Source organism: Schistocerca nitens, chromosome 5 (genome assembly GCF_023898315.1).
Source record: "Schistocerca nitens isolate TAMUIC-IGC-003100 chromosome 5, iqSchNite1.1, whole genome shotgun sequence".
Lineage (NCBI taxonomy): Eukaryota > Metazoa > Arthropoda > Insecta > Orthoptera > Acrididae > Schistocerca > Schistocerca nitens.
The window spans coordinates 640010932-640031963 of record NC_064618.1 but is presented as its reverse complement, the minus strand read 5'-3'; the positions used below and the strand labels follow the sequence as shown (position 1 = coordinate 640031963).

At 44.8% G+C, this 21032-nt stretch overlaps 1 protein-coding gene and 1 pseudogene across 1 annotated transcript in view; both read left to right on the top strand.

Moving 5' to 3' along the window:
* Positions 1-21032, top strand: part of LOC126259707 (peptidyl-prolyl cis-trans isomerase B) — a 64215-nt gene that overhangs the window by 432 nt on the left and 42751 nt on the right. The gene's annotated exons all lie outside the window — the stretch shown is intronic.
* LOC126261539 (5S ribosomal RNA) lies at positions 7421-7538 on the top strand (annotated as a pseudogene).

Below are 21032 nucleotides of genomic sequence, written 5' to 3'. Positions count from 1 at the left end.
ATCTATTCTATGACGGAGGAACGTTAGTAACAATGCTAATCCGTTAGATGCTAGATAACGGCTTATTTATTTCTCTGCATTCAGCATCAAGTGCCGACGTCCAGGCACCACAAAGGGTACAAATTCAGCCGTTGTCCAGGTAAAAGTTGTTGCTGATACTGATCTCGGCGGCTTCTTTGATGACAGAATACCGGTAGGAAGATACACGGGATGAGAATTTTTCTTCAAACGTAATCATTTGTATCTTTACGAGGCTGTGCTTGGCAACAGCAAGTTTGTCAAGACCGCGGTATTTAATGTGGCGCCGGTGCCCTATGCAGTGCGCTGAAATCGTTCGTGTAAACTAACCGATGTAGCTGCTACCGAATTCGCAGGTAATTTTATAAATTGCAGGAACACCGAGACCAACGCTAGCTTTTACTAAGTGCATCATCTCTCTAGTTTTGCTGGCGTTCGGGATATGGAGTGAATTCCGTGTCTGTTTGGAACGACCCAAGAAAATTAAACAATTGCTGTATCAACTGAAAGACAACCTTAGTAGCCAGCACGGCAGCTCAGCGTGTTCGGTCAGAGGGCTGCCTGCTCTCTGTAATCTACATCTATCTACATCTACATCTATACTCCGCAAGCCACCTGATGAAGTGTGGTGGAGGGTACCTTGATACCTCTATCGGTTCTCCCTTCTATTCCAGTCTCGTATTGTTCGTGGAAAGAAAGATTGTCGGTATGCCTCTGTGTGGGCTCTTCTCTCTGATTTTATCCTCATGGTCTCTTCGCGAGATATACGTAGGAGGGAGTAATATACTGCTTGACCCCTCGGTGAAGGTATGTTCTCGAAACTTCAACAAAAGCCCGTACCTAGCTACTGAGCGTCTCTCCTGCAGAGTCTTCCACTGGAGTTTATCCATCATTTCCGTAGCGCTTTCGCGATTACTAAATGATTCTGTAACGAAGCGCGCTGCTCTCCGTTGGATCTTCTTTATCTTTTCTATCAATCCTATCTGATACGGATCCCACACTGGTGAGCAATATTCAAGCAGTGGGCGAACAAGCGTACTGTAACCTACTTCCTTTGTCTTCGGATTGCATTTCCTTAGGATTCTTCCAATGAATCAGACTGGCATCTGCTTTACAGACGATCAACTTTATATTTATTTGATCATTCCATTTTAAACCACTCCTAATGCCTACTCCCAGATAATTTATGGAATTAACTGCTTCCAGTTGCTGACCTGCTATATTGTAGCTAAATGATAAAGGATCTTTCTTTCTATGTATTCGCAGCACATTACACTTGTCTACATTGAGATTCAATTGCCATTCCCTGCACCATGCTTCAATTCGCTGCAGATCCTTCCGCATTTCAGTACAATTTTCTATTGTTACAACCTCTCGATATACCACAGCATCATCCGCAAAAAGCCTCAGTGAACTTCCGACGTTATCCACAAGGTCATTTATGAATATTGTGAATAACAACGGTCCTACGACACTTCCCTGCGGCACACCTGAAATCACTCTTATTTCGGAAGACTTCTCTCCATTGGGAATGACATGCTGCATTCTCTTATCTAGGAGCTCTTCAATCCAATCACACAATTGGTCTGATAGTCCATATGCTCTTACTTTGTTCATTAAATGACTGTGGGGAACTGTATCGAACGCCTTTCGGAAGTCAAGAAACACGGCATCTACCTGGGAACCCGTGTCTATGGCCCTCTGAGTCTCGTGGACGAATAGCGCGAGCTGGGTTTCACACGACCGTCTTTTTCGAAACCCATGCTTATTCCTACAGAGTAGATTTCTAGTCTCCAGAAAAGTCATTATACTCGAACATAATACGTGTTCCAAAATTCTACAACTGATCGACGTTAGAGATATAGGTCTATAGCTCTGCACATCTGTTCGACGTCCCTTCTTGAAAACGGGAATGACCTGTGCCCTTTTCCAATCCTTTGGAACGCTACGCTCTTCTAGAGACCTACGGTACACCGCTGCAGGAAGGGGGGCAAGTTCCTTCGCGTACTCTGTGTAAAATCGAACTGGTATCCAATCAGGTCCAGCGGCCTTTCGACTTTTGAGCGATTTTAATTGTTTCTCTATCCCTCTGTCGTCTATTTCGATATTTACCATTTTGTCATCTGTGCGACAATCTAGTGAAGGAACTACAGTGCAGTCTTTCTCTGTGAAACAGCTGTGAAAAAAGACATTTAGTATTTCAGCCTTTAGTCTGTCATCCTCTGTTTCAGTACCATTTTGGTCACAGAGTGTCTGGACATTTTGTTTTGATCCACCTACCACTTTGACATAAGACCAAAATCTTAAAACTGAGCAAAGTATTCAACGATCAACTTGAAGAAGTCAAGTGAGATCCGCTCAAACCAAATGACGAGAACAATGACGGAAAAAAGTGGCCAGCATGGCTAACTGCCACAGAGGACCCAGGTTCGATTTCTGGTACTGTACAGAATTTTTCCTTGGTGGGAGGATTGGAACGGGGTGAACTCTAGGGATGGGAAAATTGAAACCGGTGTTTTAATTCTGAATAACCGTTATTTTCCGGTATTTTTATAACAAATGTTATTTTAGCTTTTACTGATAACCTAGTAAAGAACCAAAATATCAATTCGCCATGGCAGCAGTGCTATTTTTTTTAATTTTATATAAATCGTTTGTTGTAAAAAGGAATAATTTTTAACCGTAAAATTGCGTTGGTTGGAAGTGTTGCATTATTATAGAAAATGGGAAAAGCAAACAGTGCTACATTATTAACAGTTCCGTCAGAAACGAGCAACAAACACATGGCACAAGGATTGGTATAGCATTGCTGAGACAATAATGTCCCTGTTGCCGTGTGTCGTGGCTTAGGGTACATGTACAACGTGCAGTGCGCACGACTTGCCCCACCTGGTCTGTACAGCACTTTCTCGCTATCTTTGCCGTACATACGTTGTATTACAGAATGCCACCAACCCTAGTCTGAAAATATTTTGCCAAGTGACTTAGCGATGAAGTACAATGTTTCACTTACTTTAAAACATTAAAGATTTGTCTGCCATTTCTATGAAATAATAAAAGAGGAAGGAAATTATGCTAACAACAATAAATTAGAACTTAACAATTCATTCATAGTACGCAATGAGAATAAAAGGCCGGCCGCTGGTGGCCGAGCGGTTCTGGCGCTACAGTCTGGAACCGCGCGACCGCTGCGGTCGCAGGTTCGAATCCTGCCTCGGGCATGGATGTGTGTGTGTGTTGTCCTTAGGTTAGTTAGGTTTAAGTAGTTCTAAGTTCTAGGGGACTTATGACCTCAGCAGTTGAGTCCCATAGTGCTCAGAGCCATTTTTTTGAGAATAGAAGTAGCTGATCGGCTGCGTCTGTCTGCGTAATGTACCTTTATCTGCTTATAGCCCTTGAAAACTGACAAATTAACACGAAAAACAGAGTTCTTCAACCTCAGTTCTCACTCTTTAGCACTGACTATTCGTAATGACCAAATACTAGTCTGATCCCCGATTACAGCGTGGTTTTCGAGCAGAGTTACAAAAAAATAGAATCAGTGGTAGGATACTGGTGATTTATTTGTAGTATTCAACCAATTATCACTTTTCTATAAAAGCGTCAAACGGTGGACGGACTAAGTTATCTTCTATTTGTCTATTTAATTTCATGTTTTGATTTTATCTTGAAACTGAGAAAGTCAAAATTTTTCAATCTTTGTTCGATTTCTACGTTAAGTCCAGGAAATAATATGAATAAAAAACCGAAAATCCGATATTTCAGGAACTGGTTATTTTGAGCGGTTTTAACAGCCAGGTTAAACTGGCGTGGAAGAAAACCGGAAGCCGGATGTTTCGGCGATACGCGCCGTCACTACGGTATCAGCCTGGGGAGGCCAACAGAGAAGGTACTTGACCGACTAGTAGCGGTTCCAAGGTCAAGAAACCCGACAACGGCCGGGAGTGCGGTGTGCTGAGCACATCCTACGATGCCACTGACACAGGACGACATGGCGTTCGGTCGTGCCAGATTCGACGGACTACGACCAGAACGCCGAACTTAAGCTACCATTTTCTTTATTAGCATAGATATCAGACACCGAAAACCACACGTGAGCTTAAGCTGGATTCCGTGAACTTCAAACAAAGCTACAAAAATAGAAATTTTGCTTCTTACAAGGGGAGGCCGCCAATTGTGAAATTCAGATTCGATTCATACTGCGCATAATAAAAGCTCATGGCCAGAGGCGTAATGTGGCAAAGCACCAAGATGCACTTCTCAGCCGTTGTCGAGAAAATCGACAGTTAAAAGAAACCGTTGCGGTGAAATACTCCCTACGATTTGTAATTTACTACAGCGTCGTGGCGCAGCGGTAAGCGCTCGGGTTCGTAATCCCAAGGTCGCCGGATCGAATCTCGCACCATGCAGCCCCTTTTTTTTAGTATTTGTTTTTTTTTGTAATTCAAATATATATATATATATATATATATATATATATATATATATATATACACACACACACACACACACACACATATATATATATATATATATATATATATATATAAAATTCCCGGCAATCAGTTGCAACAATTATGCATATAATAAGTTGTTGAAAGTCGTTTGTCGTGGAAAAACTGGCGACTTCGAACATCATTATGTTTTCCGCAAACAAAGTTGTATTTCACAAATGTTATTAATTGTCTTCATAATGTTAACCACGTATAGTTAACGGAAGACGTAGAAACGGTATTCCGAAACGAATACGTATAGCTTAAGTCAAACGTTCGAATTAGAATAGAGACCCCACGAACACAAATTTGCTGCGGCAGGTATGAAATATAAACTCCGTTACTCGCTCGTTACACTTGAAGGACAGATGTTGAATGGGTCGAAACGAGCCGCCGCATAACAGCGTAGTTGCCTGCGAACTTCGAAAGAAGGTAGATGCGGTCCCTAGCGCAACTTATAACATCGTCGAAAATCAGTGCGGACGGGAGAGCTTTGGTACACCCTGTTAAAAAAACGGAAAAATGGAGGCGGTACAATTGGAGAGCGATCAGCCTTCACCAACATGCATAAGCAATTCATTAATATATATACATATATATTTGAATTACAAAAAACTAATAATAAAAAAAATTGCATGGCGCGAGATTCGATCCGGCGACCTTCGGATTACGAACCCGAACGCTTACCGCTGCGCCACGACGCTGTAGTAAAATACTAATCGTAGAGAGTATTTCACCGCAACGGTTTCTTTTAACTGTCGATTTTCTCGACAACGTCTGAGAAGTGCATCTTGGTGCTTTGCCACATTACACCTCTGGCCATGAGCTTCTCTTATGCGCAGTATGAATCGAATCTGAATTTCACAATTGGCGGCCTCCCCTTGTTAGTCTCGATTTTAGGCGCAACGTCGACCTAGACTTGGAAATGCTGCACAGAGCGCCGACGGCCCATTCAATATCCCGATTTTTATGAATGTTTGATGAAACGAAAATCTTAATCCATGCCTCTGTCTACTGGGATTCTGTCATCAACGAAGCCGTTGAGATCAGGACCAGTGACAACTTCTTTACCTGGACAGCGACTATACCCTTAGAGACCCATAGAAACCAGCGCTCGATGCTGAAAGGCTACACAGAATAAGGTGAACTTCCCACTTCCATTATATAATGGAATCGGTATCCCTACCGATGTTCTTCCATCGCAGACATCACCATAGTCTCTGGTAGCTTAGCAAATCCCGAGATTCCATCACGTAATTCGGCCACCCAGATACGAAAGTACAACACGCGATGTTAGTACGACAGTTAACTCCTGCCGTTGTCGACAGAGAAGTCTTGAAAATTTCTCGGGTATTCAGCCAGGTAGCGTCGTCCAAAAGGCGCGATATTTCGGCAAGCCGACTTCTTGCCATCATCAGACGTTCTTGGGATCGCGCCTTTTGGACGACGCTACCTGGCTGAATACCTGAGAAATTTTCAAGATTTCTGTACACCGGGAAAACCTCAGATCACACGACAGAGAAGTCGTTGGAAGCTTGAATATACAAAGAAATACGATGCGGCAACAAAACCGAGAAACATTATACAAAACTGCCGCCGCCTAAAACTACGTCACCATGTCCATGTAACAGTCTGCTACTTAAAGTAAGTTCTTCACCACTGCAACAATTGGGTTAACAACCCATGCATTCACGGGGCGTCGATGTGGTGCTGAGCCAAAATCTGGATTTCCGAAAAACGTTTTATTCGGTTCCATTGCGAGAACTTCGAAGGAAAATACGTTTCTGGTAGATGTATAACCAGCTCTGCGAGTGAATCGATACTTTTCTGATAAGAAAAAATTGTGACAGAACCTTTGCTGTTCGTGTTATGCAGGGTGATACAGAGACGATGGTTCAAATGGCTTTGAGCACTATGGGACTTAATATCTGAGGTCATCAGTCCCCTATAACTTAGAACTACTTAAACCTAACTAATCTAAGGACATCACACACATCCATGCCCGAGGCAGGATTCCAAGCTGCGACCGTAGCGGTCGCGTGGTTCCAGACTGAAGCGCCTAGAACCGCTCGGCCACAAAGGCCGGCTCCGTGATGATGATACAGACTTTGAGGGACTATGAAGAAGGGTAAATGCATCAATTTGATGCAACGAACCTTGGTCCAAAAACGATCGAGTTGAAAGTTATAAGCGAAAATCCTTCTGAAATCTCTGACAGTTGATCTCTTCTACCGCAACCTCTTTGTTTTCGGAGGAGGTAGTATGGACCAATATGTCCAGTGAACTTGGGCTTGCCGGTCGTTGTAGCCGATCGGTTCTAGGCGCTTCAGTCCGGAACCGCACTGCTGCTACGGTCGCAGGTTCGAATCCTCCCTCGGGCATGGATGTGTGTGATGTCCTTAGGTTAGGAAGGACTAAGTTAGTTCTAAGTCTAGGGGACTGATGACCTGAGATGTTAAGTCCCATAGAGCTTAGAGCCATTTGAACCATTTTGAACATGGGGTCTAATGTGCATAGAGCTATGATCACTTGTTCATCTTTCCTAGTGTGAAACTCATCTCTCCAACTGAAGAACGGTTCATAGTTCATAAGGCGTGCATTTTAGAGCCCATGTGAATTAGTCAAATTTTTCTCGTTTTGGTCCATACTACCCCCTCCAAAAACATGGATAACAGAGAGCTTGCAGATCGCCAGAGGTAGCAGAACGGTTTTCCCTCATAACTTTTGACTCGGTCGTTTCCTGACCAGGGTCCATTACTTCAAATCGATACACTAACCCATTCCTTAAAGTTTGTAACGTCACGGAATTTCCCTCTGTATTACTGACTACTCGTATTAGCTGCAATCTCATACTTTTGGCAGATGATGCAGTTATCTATAGGAAAATTCAATCCAGTAAAATTTACAGTGCCAACGGCCTTGCCGCAGTGGTAACACCGGTTCCCGTCAGATCGCCGAAGTTAAGCGCTGTCGGTTTCCGCTAGCATTTGGATGGGTGACCGTCCGGTCTGCCGAGCGCTGTTGGCAAGCGGGGTGCACTCAGCCCTTGTGAGGCAAACTGAGGAGCTACTTGATTGAGAAGTAGCGGCTCCGATCTCGACAACTGGCATATGGCCGGGAGAGCCATGTACTGACCACATGCCTCCCCATACCCACATGCAGTGACATCTGTGAGCTGAGGAAGACACGGCGGCCGGCCAGTACCGTTGTGCCTTCCTGGCCTGTTCGGAAGGAGTTAGGCTTTTGCAGTAACATCCTGTTAGGCGTCGACAAAGAATCAATCTGTTGCGAAGACTCGCAACTAACTCTTAATGTATGAAACCAGGGTTCTGCACTTCCCTCTGACTTCATTACTAATAAGTGACAGCCACAGTCAGTCATCTCATGCAAGGGGAGTTCAGTAAGTAATGCAAAACAATTTTTCTCTGAAATCAGGTTGGTTTTATTGAAGATTCCAATACACCGTGTTATTCCCCATTCTTTTGGCTCAAATCCCTGTATATATAAGAAGATGGTATCTGTTCTTTCGGACATGTCCCAAAGAACAGATGGCATCTGCATTTATATATATATATATATATATATATATATATATATATATATATATATATATATATATATATATATATATATAGTTAAGACTCATCGGCTATTTGACCATCTTCTTCTGTACGGATGCACAAACAGTGCCCGAACTGTTACGGAAATCGGTAGTAAAGCCGCGAGTAATGAGTTTGCTGTTATTGTGGTCTTCAGTCCTGAGACTGGTTTGATGCAGCTCTCCATGCTACTCTATCCTGTGCAAGCTGCTTCATCTCCCAGGAACTACTGCAACATAAATCCTTCTGAATCTGCTTAGTGTATTCATCTCTTGGTCTCCCTCTACGATTTTTACCCTCCACGCTGCCCTCCAATACTAAATTGGTGATCCCTTGATGCCTCAGAACATGTCCTACCAACCGATCCCTTCTTCTAGTCAAGTTGTGCCAAAAGCTCCTCTTCTCCCCAATTCTGTTCAACACCTCCTCATTAGTTATGTGATCTACCCATCTAATCTTCAGCATTCGTCTGTAGCACCACATTTCGAAAGCTTCTATTCTCTTCTTGTCCAAACTATTTATCGTCCATGTTTCACTTCCATACATGGCTACACTCCATACAAATACTTTCAGAAAAGACTTCCTGACATTTAAATCTATACTCGATGTTAACAAATTTCTCTTCTTCAGAAACGCTTTCCTTCCCATTGCCAGTCTACATTTTATATCCTCTCTACTTCGAACATCATCAGTTATTTTGCTCCCCACATAGCAAAACTCCTTTACTACTTTAAGTGTCTCATTTCCTAATCTAATTCCCTCAGCATTACCCGACTTAATTCGACTACATTCCATTATCCTCGTTTTACTTTTGTTGATGTTCATCTTATATCCTCCTTTCAAGACACTATCCATTCCGTTCAACTGCTCTTCCAAGTCCTTTGCTGTCTCTGACAGAATTACAATGTCATCGGCGAACCTCAAAGTTTTTATTTCTTCTCCATGGATTTTAATACCTACTCCGAATTTTTCTTTTGTTTCCTTCACTGCTTGCTCAATATACAAATTGAATAACATCGGGGAGAGGCTACAACCCTGTCTCACTCCCTTCCCAATCACTGCTTCCCTTTCATGTCCCTCGACTCTTATAACTGCCATCTTGTTTCTGTACAAGTTGTAAATAGCCTTTCGCTCCCTATATTTTACCCCTGCCACCTTCAGAATTTGAAAGAGAGTATTCCAGTCAACATTGTCAAAAGCTTTCTCTAAGTCTACAAATGCTAGAAACGTAGGTTTGCCTTTCCTTAATCTAGCTTCTAAGATAAGTCGTACGGTCAATATTGCCCCACGTGTTCCAATATTTCTACGGAATCCAAACTGATCTTCTCCGAGGTCGGTCTCTACTAGTTTTTCCATTCGTCTGTAAAGAATTCGTGTTAGTATTTTGCAGCCGTGACTTATTAAACTGATAGTTCGGTAATTTTCACACCTGTCAACACCTGCTTTCTTTGGGATTGGAATTATTATATTCTTCTTGAAGTCTCTGGGTATTTAGCCTGTCTCACACATCTTGCTCACCAGATGGTAGAGTTTTGTCATGACTGGCCGTCAGTAGTTCTAATGGAATGTTGTCTACTCCCGGGGCCTTGTTTCGACTCAGATCTCTCAGTGCTCTGTCAAACTCACCACGCAGTATCATATCTCCCATTTCATCTTCATATACATCCTCTTCCATTTCCACAATATTGTCCTCAAGTACATCGCCCTTGTATAGACCCTCTATATACTCCTTCCACCTTTCTGCTTTCCATTCTTTGCTTAGAACTGGGTTTCCATCTGAGTTCTTGATATTCATACAAGGTCTCTCTAATTTTCCTGTAGGCAGTATCTATCTTACCCCTGGTGAGACAAGCCTCTAAATCCTTACATTTGTCCGATAGCCATCCCTGCTTAGCCATTTTGCACTTCCTGTCGATCTCATTTTTGCCTGCTTCATTTACCGCATTTTTATATTTTCTCCTCTGATCAATTAAGTTCAATATTTCTTCTGTTACCCAAGGATTTCTACTAGCCCTCGTCTTTTTACCTACTTTATCCTCTGCTGCCTTCACTACTTCATCCCTCAAAGCTACCCATTCTTCTTCTACTGTATTTCTTTCCCCCATTCCTGTCAATTGTTCTCTTATGCTCTCCCTGAAACTTTCTACAACCTCTGGTTCTTTCAGTTTATCCAGGTCCCATCTCCTTAAATTCCCACCTTTTTGCAGTTTCTTCAGTTTTAATCTACAGTTCATAAGCAATAGATTGTGGTCAGAGTCCACATCTGCCTCTGGAAACGTCTTACAATTTAAAACCTGGTTCCTAAATCCCTGTCTTACCGTTATATAATCTATCTGAAACCTGTCAGTATCTCCAGACTTCTTCCATGTATACAACCTTCTTTTATGATTCTTGAACCAAGTGTTAGCTATCATTAAGTTGTGCTCTGTGCAAAATTCTACCAGACGGCTTCCTCTTTCATTTCTTCCTCCCAATCTATATTCACCTACTACGTTTCCTTCTCTTCCTTTTCCTACTACCGAATTCCAGTCACCCATGACTATTAAATTTTCGTCTCCCTTCACTATCTGAATAATTTCTTTTATTTCATCATACATTTCTTCAATTTCTTCGTCATCTGCAGAGCTAGTTGGCATATAAACTTGTACTATTGTGGTAGGCGTGGGCTTCGTGTCTATCTTGGCCACAATAATGCGTTCACTATGCTGTTTGTAGTAGGTTACCCGCACTCCTATTTTTTATTTCTTATTAAACCTACTCCTGCATTCCCCCGTTTTGATTTTGAATTTATAACCCTGTATGCACCTGACCAAAAGTCTTGTTCCTCCTGCCACCGAACTTCACTAATTCCCAATATATCTAACTTTAACCTATCCATTTCCCTTTTTAAATTTTCTAACCTACCTGCCCGATTAAGGGATCTGACATTCCACGCTCCGATCCGTAGAACGCCAGTTTTCTTTCTCCTGATAACGACGTCCTCCTGAGTAGTCCCCGCCCGGAGATCCGAATGGGGGGGCCGGCCGAAGTGGCCGTGCGGTTAAAGGCGCTGCAGTCTGGAACCGCAAGACCGCTACGGTCGCAGGTTCGAATCCTGCCTCGGGCATGGATGTTTGTGATGTCCTTAGGTTAGTTAGGTTTAACTAGTTCTAAGTTCTAGGGGACTAATAACCTCAGCAGTTGAGTCCCATAGTGCTCAGAGCCATTTGAACCATTTGAATCCGAATGGGGGACTATTTTACCTCCGGAATATTTTACCCAAGAGGACGCCATCGTCATTTAACCATACAGTAAAGCTGCATGCCCTCGGGAAAAATTACGGCTGTAGTTTCCCGTTGCTTTCAGCCGTTCGCAGTACCAGCACAGCAAGGCCGTTTTGGTTAGTGTTACAAGGCCAGATCAGTCAATCATCCAGACTGTTGCCCCTGCAACTACTGAAAAGGCTGCTGCCCCTCTTCAGGAACCACCCGTTTGTCTGGCCTCTCAACAGATACCCCTCCGTTGTGGTTGCACCTACGGTACGGCTGTCTGTATCGCTGAGGCACGCAAGCCTCCCCACCAATGGCAAGGTCCATGGTTCATTGGGGGGGGGGGGGGGGGGAGGGAGTAATGAGTATAATTGTTCAAATGGCTCTCAGTACTATGGGACTTAACTTCTGAGGTAATCAGTCCCCTAGAACTTAGAATTACTTAAACCTAACTAACCTAAGGACATCACACACATCCATGCCCGAGGCAGGATTCGAACCTGCGACCGTAGCGGTCGCGCGGTTCCAGACTGTAGCGCCTAGAACCGCTCGGTCACCCCGGTCGGCTGGGTATAATGGGCGGGGGCACTATGAATATAGTGAGGGACAATAAGTTGCGAATGTGGGTACCACGGGAGGCGTGCCAGAGATAAGTCCCTGCAGTCGCACCATCCTCTGTGTCCTCGGTGGCTCAGATGGACGCCGGCACGGTAGCTCAGCGTGTTCGGTCAGAGGGTTAGCTGCCTTTCGTAATAAAAAAAACTGAGTTAATCGATCAACAACGAACTTAAACGGATGTCTTACGACGCCCGCTCCGAGCAGATGTAACGAACGAAAGCGAACAAAATGAGATTAAAAAAAAAAAAAAAAAAAAAAGATGGATAGAGCGTCTGCCATGTAAGTAGGAGTTCCTGGGTACGAATACCGGTCGGGGCACACATTTTCAACTGTCCCCATTGACTTATATCAACGCCTGTATGCGGCTAATGGTATTCATTTCATTGTAATTTCAAATCCCTGTTTTTGAACATAATTTTCATCATTGCGACGTCCTAGCGCCACCTTGCTCGGAGGGCCTGTATGCCCGCTTGGTACCACTCTACTGGTCGACATCATTTTGCTGCACCAATAACTTCACTACCATCCATGTACTGCTTTCTGCAGAGTGCCTCCTTCATGGGGTCAAACATGGAAATCGGAAGGTGCAACATCTGGGCTGTAGGGTGGATGAGGCAGAACAGTCCAATAAAGTTTTGTGAGCTCTTCTCGACTGTGCAGATTTGAGTGAGGCCTGGATTTGTCATGAAGAAGGAGAAGTTTGCATTTCTATGGCGACGAACACATTGAAGTCGTTTCTTGAATTTCCTGAGGGTCGCACAATACACTTCCGAGCTAGTCGTTACACAATGATGGAGGACACTAAACAGAATAACTCCTTTACAGTCCCAGATGACCGTCGCCATGACCTTACGAGCTGAGGGTGCGGCTTTGAACTTTTTCATTGGAGCCGGTGATGTGGGGTCACTCCATGGATTGCGGTTTTGTTTCCGGTTCGAAGTGATGAACACATGTTTTATCCCTTGTGACGAGGATCGACAAAAAATTGTCACGATCGGCCTCTTAACGTGCAGGCAATTTCGCAGAGATAGTCCTTCGTTGGGCTTCATGGTGTTCAGTTAGGCGTCGGGAAACCCAGTGGGCACACACCTGCTGGACGAGTGTGTCAGCACTACCAACGGAGACGTTCAGTTGTGCAGCGAGGTGTATGATTATGATCTGTCGATCACCTCGAATGAGAGTGTCCGCACGTTCCAGCTTTGCAGGAGTCACGGCTGCAAGCGGCCGGCCAGCACGCAGGAGATCGGACAGTTTTGCGCGAATTTGGTGCTGTAATGGGAATGTATATGAATATATGCGTTGCTCTGGTTTTCCGCCAAAAGAAACTCAATGACAGGTCTCTGCTTGGAACGCACCTCCATTACAGACGCCATTTTGAAGGCTACTTACGAGGAGCATTTGAAAAGTCCGTGCAAAAATAAAAACTACTTACGTGTTTGGGGTAAACCTTTTTTATTTTTCGACATAGTCTCCTTTTAGACTCACACACTTCGTCCAATGCTGTTCTGATTAGTTGATCCCTTCGGAATAATAGGAATTGTCCAAGTCTGCAAAATAGCTATGAGTTGCTGCAATCACCTCCTCATTTGAATAAAATCTTTCTCCCGCCAGCCATTTCTTCAAATTGGGGTACAAATAGTAGTCCAAGGGAGCCAAGTCTGGAGAATAGGGGGGATTTGAAACGAGTTGGAATCCTATTTCCATTAATTTTGCGCCCACAACTGCTGAGGTGTGTGCAGGTGCATTGTCGTGGTGGAAAAGGATTTTTTTGCAGTCCAATCGCCAGCGTTTTTCTTGCACCTCGGTTTTTAAACATTACAATGACGATGAATAATATGCACCTCTAATAGTTTCACCCTTTTTCACATAGTCAATGAGGATTATCCCTTGTGAATCCCAAAAGACAGTAGCCATAAACTTTCCAGCCGAAGGACTGGTCTTCGTCTTTTTAGGTTCAAATTTTCCCTTGGTAAGCAATTATTTAGATTGTTGTTTGGTCTCAGGAGTATAGTAATGTACCCATGTTTCATCGACAGTGACTAAACGACGCTTAAAGTCCTGCGGAATCTTTCTGAATAGCTGCAAACCATCCTTGTGACACTTCACACGATTCCGTTTTTGGTCAAGCATGAGCAATTGCGGAACCCATCTTGCGGATAGCTTTCTCATGTCCAAATGTTTGTGCAAAATATTACGTACCCGTCCATTCGTGATGCCCACAGCATTAGCAATCTCACGCACCTTAACTCCTCTGTCATCCATCACCATATCATGGATTTTATCAATGATAGCGGGAGATGTAACCTCCACAGGGCGTCCAGAAAGTTCAGCATCACTTGTGCCCATATGACCACTCTGAAAAATTTGAGCCGCGAGGGATTAGCCGAGCGGTCTTAGGCGCTGCAGTCATGGACTGTGCGGCTGGTCCTGGGGAAGGTTCGAGTCCTCCCTCGGGCATGGTTGTGTGTGTTTGTCCTTAGGATAATTTAGATTAAGTAGTGTGTAAGCTTAGGGACTGATGACCTTAGCAGTTAAGTCCCATAGTGCTCAGAGCCATTTGAACCAAGTCCAAGATTTCACACACATCTGATCATCATCTGAAAAATTTGAAACCACTTATAAACTGTTCTAATCAAAGGTGCAGAGTCACTGTAATGATTATCAAGCTTCTCTTTAGTCTCCTGAGGCGTTTTGCCTTTCATAAAGTAATAAAAAATTGTCGTGTGACGAGGACCTCCCGTCAGGTAGACCGTTCGCCTGGTGCAAGTCTTTCGATTTGACGCCACTTTGGCGACTTGCGCGTCAATGGGGATGAAATGATGATGATTAGGACAACACAACACCCAGTCCCTGAGCGGATAAAATCTCCGACCCAGCCGGGCACTTAGGATTGACAGTCTGTCACGCTGACCACTCAGCTACCGGGGACGGACTCATAATGTAATGTTTAATGACCACACGATATTCTTTTTCGTCCAATTTTTGACAGTCACTCGGCCTCCTTGATTCACACGATTGCCAAACACAAAGAAATAGACCAATATAGCTGAAACTTGGTGTGCGTTCTTTCCAAAGATGCTACTAACTAAACATGACCTCGATACGCGCCGGTGGTGCCATCTCTCGGACTTTGCACGGACGTTTCAAATGCCCCTCGTATAGCACTGCTGCCTATCAGAACTTTATGAAATTATGGGAGCTGAAACGAGAATATTCCACGATGACCCACAACAAATTTGTCATTTTTTCAGCCGAAAGTTAATTAGAAAAAAATATGTTGCGTTTTATTGAACGCCCCTCGTACAAGTAATGAATTGGAGCTAGCACGTAGGCTCAATTGTAGGTAAAGAAAATGATGGGCTGAGGTGCATTGGTACGGTGTTGGGGAACTCCAGTTTGTCAATAGAAGAGATTGCAGTTGTACTAATCGAACTAAGTGGAGACATGGAACGTATTCGGAGAAGGGCACTGCGAACTGCGAAAATAGTCACTGGCTTGGTTGAATGGCGTGTCACTACGACACAAATGTTGAAGACAATCGAAGAAAGACGACACATTTCTCGCAGGGAATCTGTGTAGCAAAAACCGCCTTTTGGGGCAGAATTACGAATGTTTTTTGGTTTGCTGCGTATCTATCTTGCAGAGTCCGCCCCAATAGCTGAATGGTCAGCGTGACGAACTGCAATCCTAAGGGGCCCGCGTTCGATTCCCGGCTAGGTCGGAGATTTTCTCCGGTCAGGGACTGGGTGTTGTGTTGTCTACATCATCATTTCATCCCCATCCGGCGCGCAGGTCGCCCAATGTGGCGTCGAATGTAATAAGACTTGCACGAAGGCAGCCGGAGCTGCCCCGTGAGAGGCCTCCCGGCCAATGACGCCAAACGCTCATTCATTATCCTGCAGAGGCTGTGCAGGTAAAAGGAAGCAAATAACAGATCGCAATAAAGCGCAGAAACAGTCATTCTACCTACGCTCCATCTGTGAATAAATACAAAAAACATTAGTACCCTCTCTCATCAAAAGTTTCCTGACACCACTGTCTAATGCGGAATTGACCACTAGATGTCACGATAGGCTGGCCTGCCAGTTGAAAGATGGCGGGGAGTAGTGCGTTGTCAGTAAAGCAGCAATAACAGCAGAACGAGTCAGCCAGGAGAGCTCAGCGACCTCGAACTTGGATGTCTCCTGAGTAACAAATCCATCGAGGACATTTCAAACCTTCTGAAGCGATCCTTGTCAGCTGGTGATGACGTGACTTTGAAGTAGGAACGTGAAGGGGCGACCACAGCTAAAACAACACCAGGTGGACCACATGTACTGTCAGAGAGGGACTCTCGAGCACTGCAGAGAGTGGCTGTAAAAATAGCATGAAATCAGTGAAAGGAATCACTCGTGAGTTCCAACTTGCAACCAGCAGCCCAGCTAGCACAATGACTGTTTACAAAGAGTTAAAAAAATATGGTACAACGGCCGAGCAGTTTCTTATAAAACACGAATTTCCGTAGTCAGTGCTAAGCACCACTAGAGATTGACCACGACCGACGCCATGGGACAGTGGATGACTGGAAACGTGTGAATTGGAGTGGTGAATCACGCTATACTCTGCGGCAATCCGACGAAAGGGTTTGAGTTTGGTGAATGCCTCGAGAACGTTACCTGTCGTCGTGTGTAGTGCCAACAGTGAAGTACGAAGGTGTTGGGAGTTCGGGTTGGGGTGTTTTTCGTGGCGAGCGTCTAGTCTCGTAATTGCGCTGAAGAAACTGCTAAATGTGGAAGAATATGAACACATTTAACAGCATTATATACTGCGTACAGTAAAAAGACAGTTCAGAGACGATAGTAGCTTGTATTAGCATGAAATTGTATCCTGTCACATCTGTGAGGCAATGGTTTGTGGACAATAACATTTCTGAAATGGACTAGCTTGACCAGAGTCGCGACCTGAACCAAATGGAACACCTTTGAGATGAAACTTCCTAGCAGATTAAAACTGTGTGCCGGACCGAGACTCGTACTCGGGACCTTTGCCCTTCGCGGGCAAGTGCTCTACCATCTGAGCTACCCAAGCACGACCCACGACCCGTCCTCACAGCTTCAGTTCTGCCAGTACCTCGTCTCCTACCTTACAAACTTCACAGAAGCTCTTCTGCAGACCTCTTCGAGTCTCGGTCCGGCACACAGTTTTAATCTATCAGGAAGTTTCATATCAGCGCACACTCCGCTGCAGAGTGAAAATCTCATTCTGGAAACATCCACCAGGCTGTGGCTAAGCCTTGTCTCCCCAATATCCTTTCTTCCAGGAGTGCTAGTTTTGCAAGGTTTCCAGAAGAACCACTGTGAAGTTTGGAAGGAAGGAGACGAAGTGCTAGCAGAACTAAAGCTGTGAGGACGGGTCGTGAGTCGTGCTTGGGTAGCTCAGATGGTAGAGCACTTGCCTGGGAAAGGCAAAGGTCCGGAGTTCGAGTCTCGGTCCGGCACACAGGAAGTTTCATATCAGCGCACACTCCGCTGCAGAGTAAAAATCTCTTTCTGGAAACCTATGAGATGAGTTTGAAAGTCAAATTGGGTCTACACTCCAGTGTCCGGGATCTATTCCTCTGGTTCTGCACTTGAAGAAGAATGGGCTGCCATTCCTCCATAGACATTCAGACACCTCACTGCAAGTGCCCCTCCTCCCTCTCCACCTCCCCCCCCCCCCCCAGGAGAGTTTAAGCCGTCAGAAAGGCGAAGGATGGACACACGCCATATTTACTGCTACGAGTGGGTGTACGGATACTTTTGATCAAATAAGGCATATGATAAAATAAAAGTGCTGTCTACCATAATCCAACTATGATTCGCAGAGTACAGAATTACGTAGCTGGAAACGGTGTGTTTCGTAAGTAAGGTACCACGTTAGAACGGCTCCTGGAGAGCTGTTCGTGACTTGTAGGGCAACTCTCTAAAGGCCGCAGGAATCTCCTACGTGTAAGCAGCTTGCAACTCAAAATTGGTTGTCGGAGAATGGGTTGTTCAAATTTTAATTGGCAGTAAAACAGCAGTCACGTATTGCTCCTCGACACCCTCACAAGAAAGGATGTGAATTAACTTCTCCATCGTTGGTCTGGGTGTAGCACTGTAGCCTCGACAACTGAAGGTCGCTCTATGAAAATCAGCTGTGGCCGCGGTTTTGGGTTTTACACTGACGTGAAAAAAAAGTGATGGGACAGCGATATGCACATATACATATGGCGGTAGTATCGCATGCACAAGGTATAAAACGGTAGTGCATTGGCGGAACTGTCATTTGTACTCACGAGTCATGTAAAAAGGTTTCCTGCGTGATTGCGGCCGCACGACGACTATTAACAGACTTTGAACGCGGAATGGCAATTGGAACTAGACGCTTGCGACATTCCATTTCGGAAATCGTTAGGGAATTCAGTATTCTGAGAGCCACAGTATCTGCAGAGAATACCAAATTTCAGGCAGTAACCCGCAAAACCGACAACACAGTGACCGACGGCGTTCACTTAACGACGAAGAGCAGTGGCGTTCGCGTATAGTTGTCAGTGCTAACAGACAAGCAACACTGCGTGAAATAATCGCCGAAATCAATGTAAAACGTATGACGAACGTACAGGGTGTTTCAAAAATGACCGGTATATTGAAACGGCAATAAAAACTAAACGAGCAGCGATAGAAATACACCGTTTGTTGCAATATGCTTGGGACAACAGTACATTTTCAGGCAGACAAACTTTCGAAATTACAGTAGTTACAATTTTCAACAACAGATGGCGCTGCGGTCTGGGAAACTCTATAGTACGATATTTTCCACATATCCACCATGCGTAGCAATAATATGGCGTAGTCTCTGAATGAAATTACCCGAAACCTTTGACAACGTGTCTGGCGGAATGGCTTCACATGCAGATGAGATGTACTGCTTCAGCTGTTCAATTGTTTCTGGATTCTGGCGGTACACCTGGTCTTTCAAGTGTCCCCACAGAAAGAAGTCACAGGGGTTCATGTCTGGCGAATAGGGAGGCCAATCCACGCCGCCTCCTGTATGTTTCGGATAGCCCAAAGCAATCACACGATCATCGAAATATTCATTCAGGAAATTAAAGACGTCGGCCGTGCGATGTGGCCGGGCACCATCTTGCATAAACCACGAGGTGTTCGCAGTGTCGTCTAAGGCAGTTTGTACCGCCACAAATTCACGCAGAATGTCCAGATAGCGTGATGCAGTAATCGTTTCGGATCTGAAAAATGGGCCAATGATTCCTTTTGAAGAAATGGCGGCCCAGACCAGTACTTTTTGAGGATGCAGGGACGATGGGACTGCAACATGGGGCTTTTCGGTTCCCCATATCCGCCAGTTCTGTTTATTGACGAAGCCGTCGAGGTAAAAATAAGCTACGTCAGTAAACCAAATGCTGCCCACATGCATATCGCCGTCGTCAATCCTGTGCACTATATCGTTAGCGAATGTCTCTCGTGCAGCAATGGTAGCGGCGCTGAGGGGTTGCCGCGTTTGAATTTTGTATGGATAGAGGTGTAAACTCTGGCGCATGAGACGATACGTGGACGTTGGCGTCATTTGGACCGCAGCTGCAACACGGCGAACGGAAACCCGAGGCCGCTGTTGGATCACCTGCTGCACTAGCTGCGCGTTGCCCTCTGTGGTTGCCGTACGCGGTCGCCCTACCTTTCCAGCACGTTCATCCGTCACGTTCCCAGTCCGTTGAAATTTTTCAAACAGATCCTTTATTGTATCGCTTTTCGGTCCTTTGGTTACATTAAACCTCCGTTGAAAACTTCGTCTTGTTGCAACAACACTGTGTTCTAGGCGGTGGAATTCCAACACCACAAAAATCCTCTGTTCTAAGGAATAAACCATGTTGTCTACAGCACACTTGCACGTTGTGAACAGCACACGCTTACAGCAGAAAGACGACGTACAGAATGGCGCACCCACAGACTGCGTTGTCTTCTATATCGTTCACATCACTTGCAGCGCCATCTGTTGTTGAAAATTGTAACTACTGTAATTTCGAAAGTTTGTCCGCCTGAAAATGTACTGTTGTCCCAAGCATATTGCAACAAACGGTGTATTTCTATCGCTGCTCGTTTAGTTTTTATTGCCGTTTCAAATATACCGGTCATTTTTGAAACACCCTGTCTCTGCTAGAACAGGGCGGCGAAATTTGGCGTTAATGGGCTATGGCAGCGGACGACCGACACGAGTGCCTTTGCTAACAGCACAACATCTCCTGCCCTGCCTCTCCTGGGCTAGTGGTCATATCAGTTGGACCCTAGACGACTGGAAAATCGTGGCATAGTCAGTGAGTCCCAATTTCAGTTGGTAAGAGCTGATGGAAGAGTTCGAATGTGCCGCAGACCCCCCGAAGACAGGGAGCCAAGTTGTCAACAAGGCACTGCGCAAGCTGGTGGTGGCTACGTAACGGAATGGACTGGGGCCTCTGGTCCAACTGAACCGATCATAGACTGTAAATGGTTATGTCCGGCTACTTGGAGACCATCTGCAGTCAAACAACGATGGAATTCTTATGGATGACAATGCGCCATATCACAGGGCCACAACTGTACGCGATTGGTTTTAAGAACACTCTGGAAAGCTCTAGCGAATGATTTGGCCAACCCAGTCGTCCGACATGAATCCTTTCGAACACAATCGCGAGGTCAGTTCGTGCAAAAAATTCTGCGCCGGGACGTGTACAGAGGCAGCATGGCTCAGTACTAAATTAAAAGGAAGGTCAGCGTCGGCCGTAATATTGATGTTTCATTGATAGCAGAATTGATTTTCGATCACATAGTGATCTTCTTCAGTGCTGTGATCGCTTCTCAGTTGTGGTTATTGATAACTTCATACCAGTGTCTGAGTTTAATTTGTACACCAATGAAGATGATCACTGTGTGTTCGAAAATCGATTCTGCTATCAATAAAACATCAATATTACGGCCAACGCTGACCTTCCTTTTAATTTAACATGTATGGTCGTTGTGCACACAGCACTCCATGGAGTCGCCAATCAATGGCTCAGTATGTTT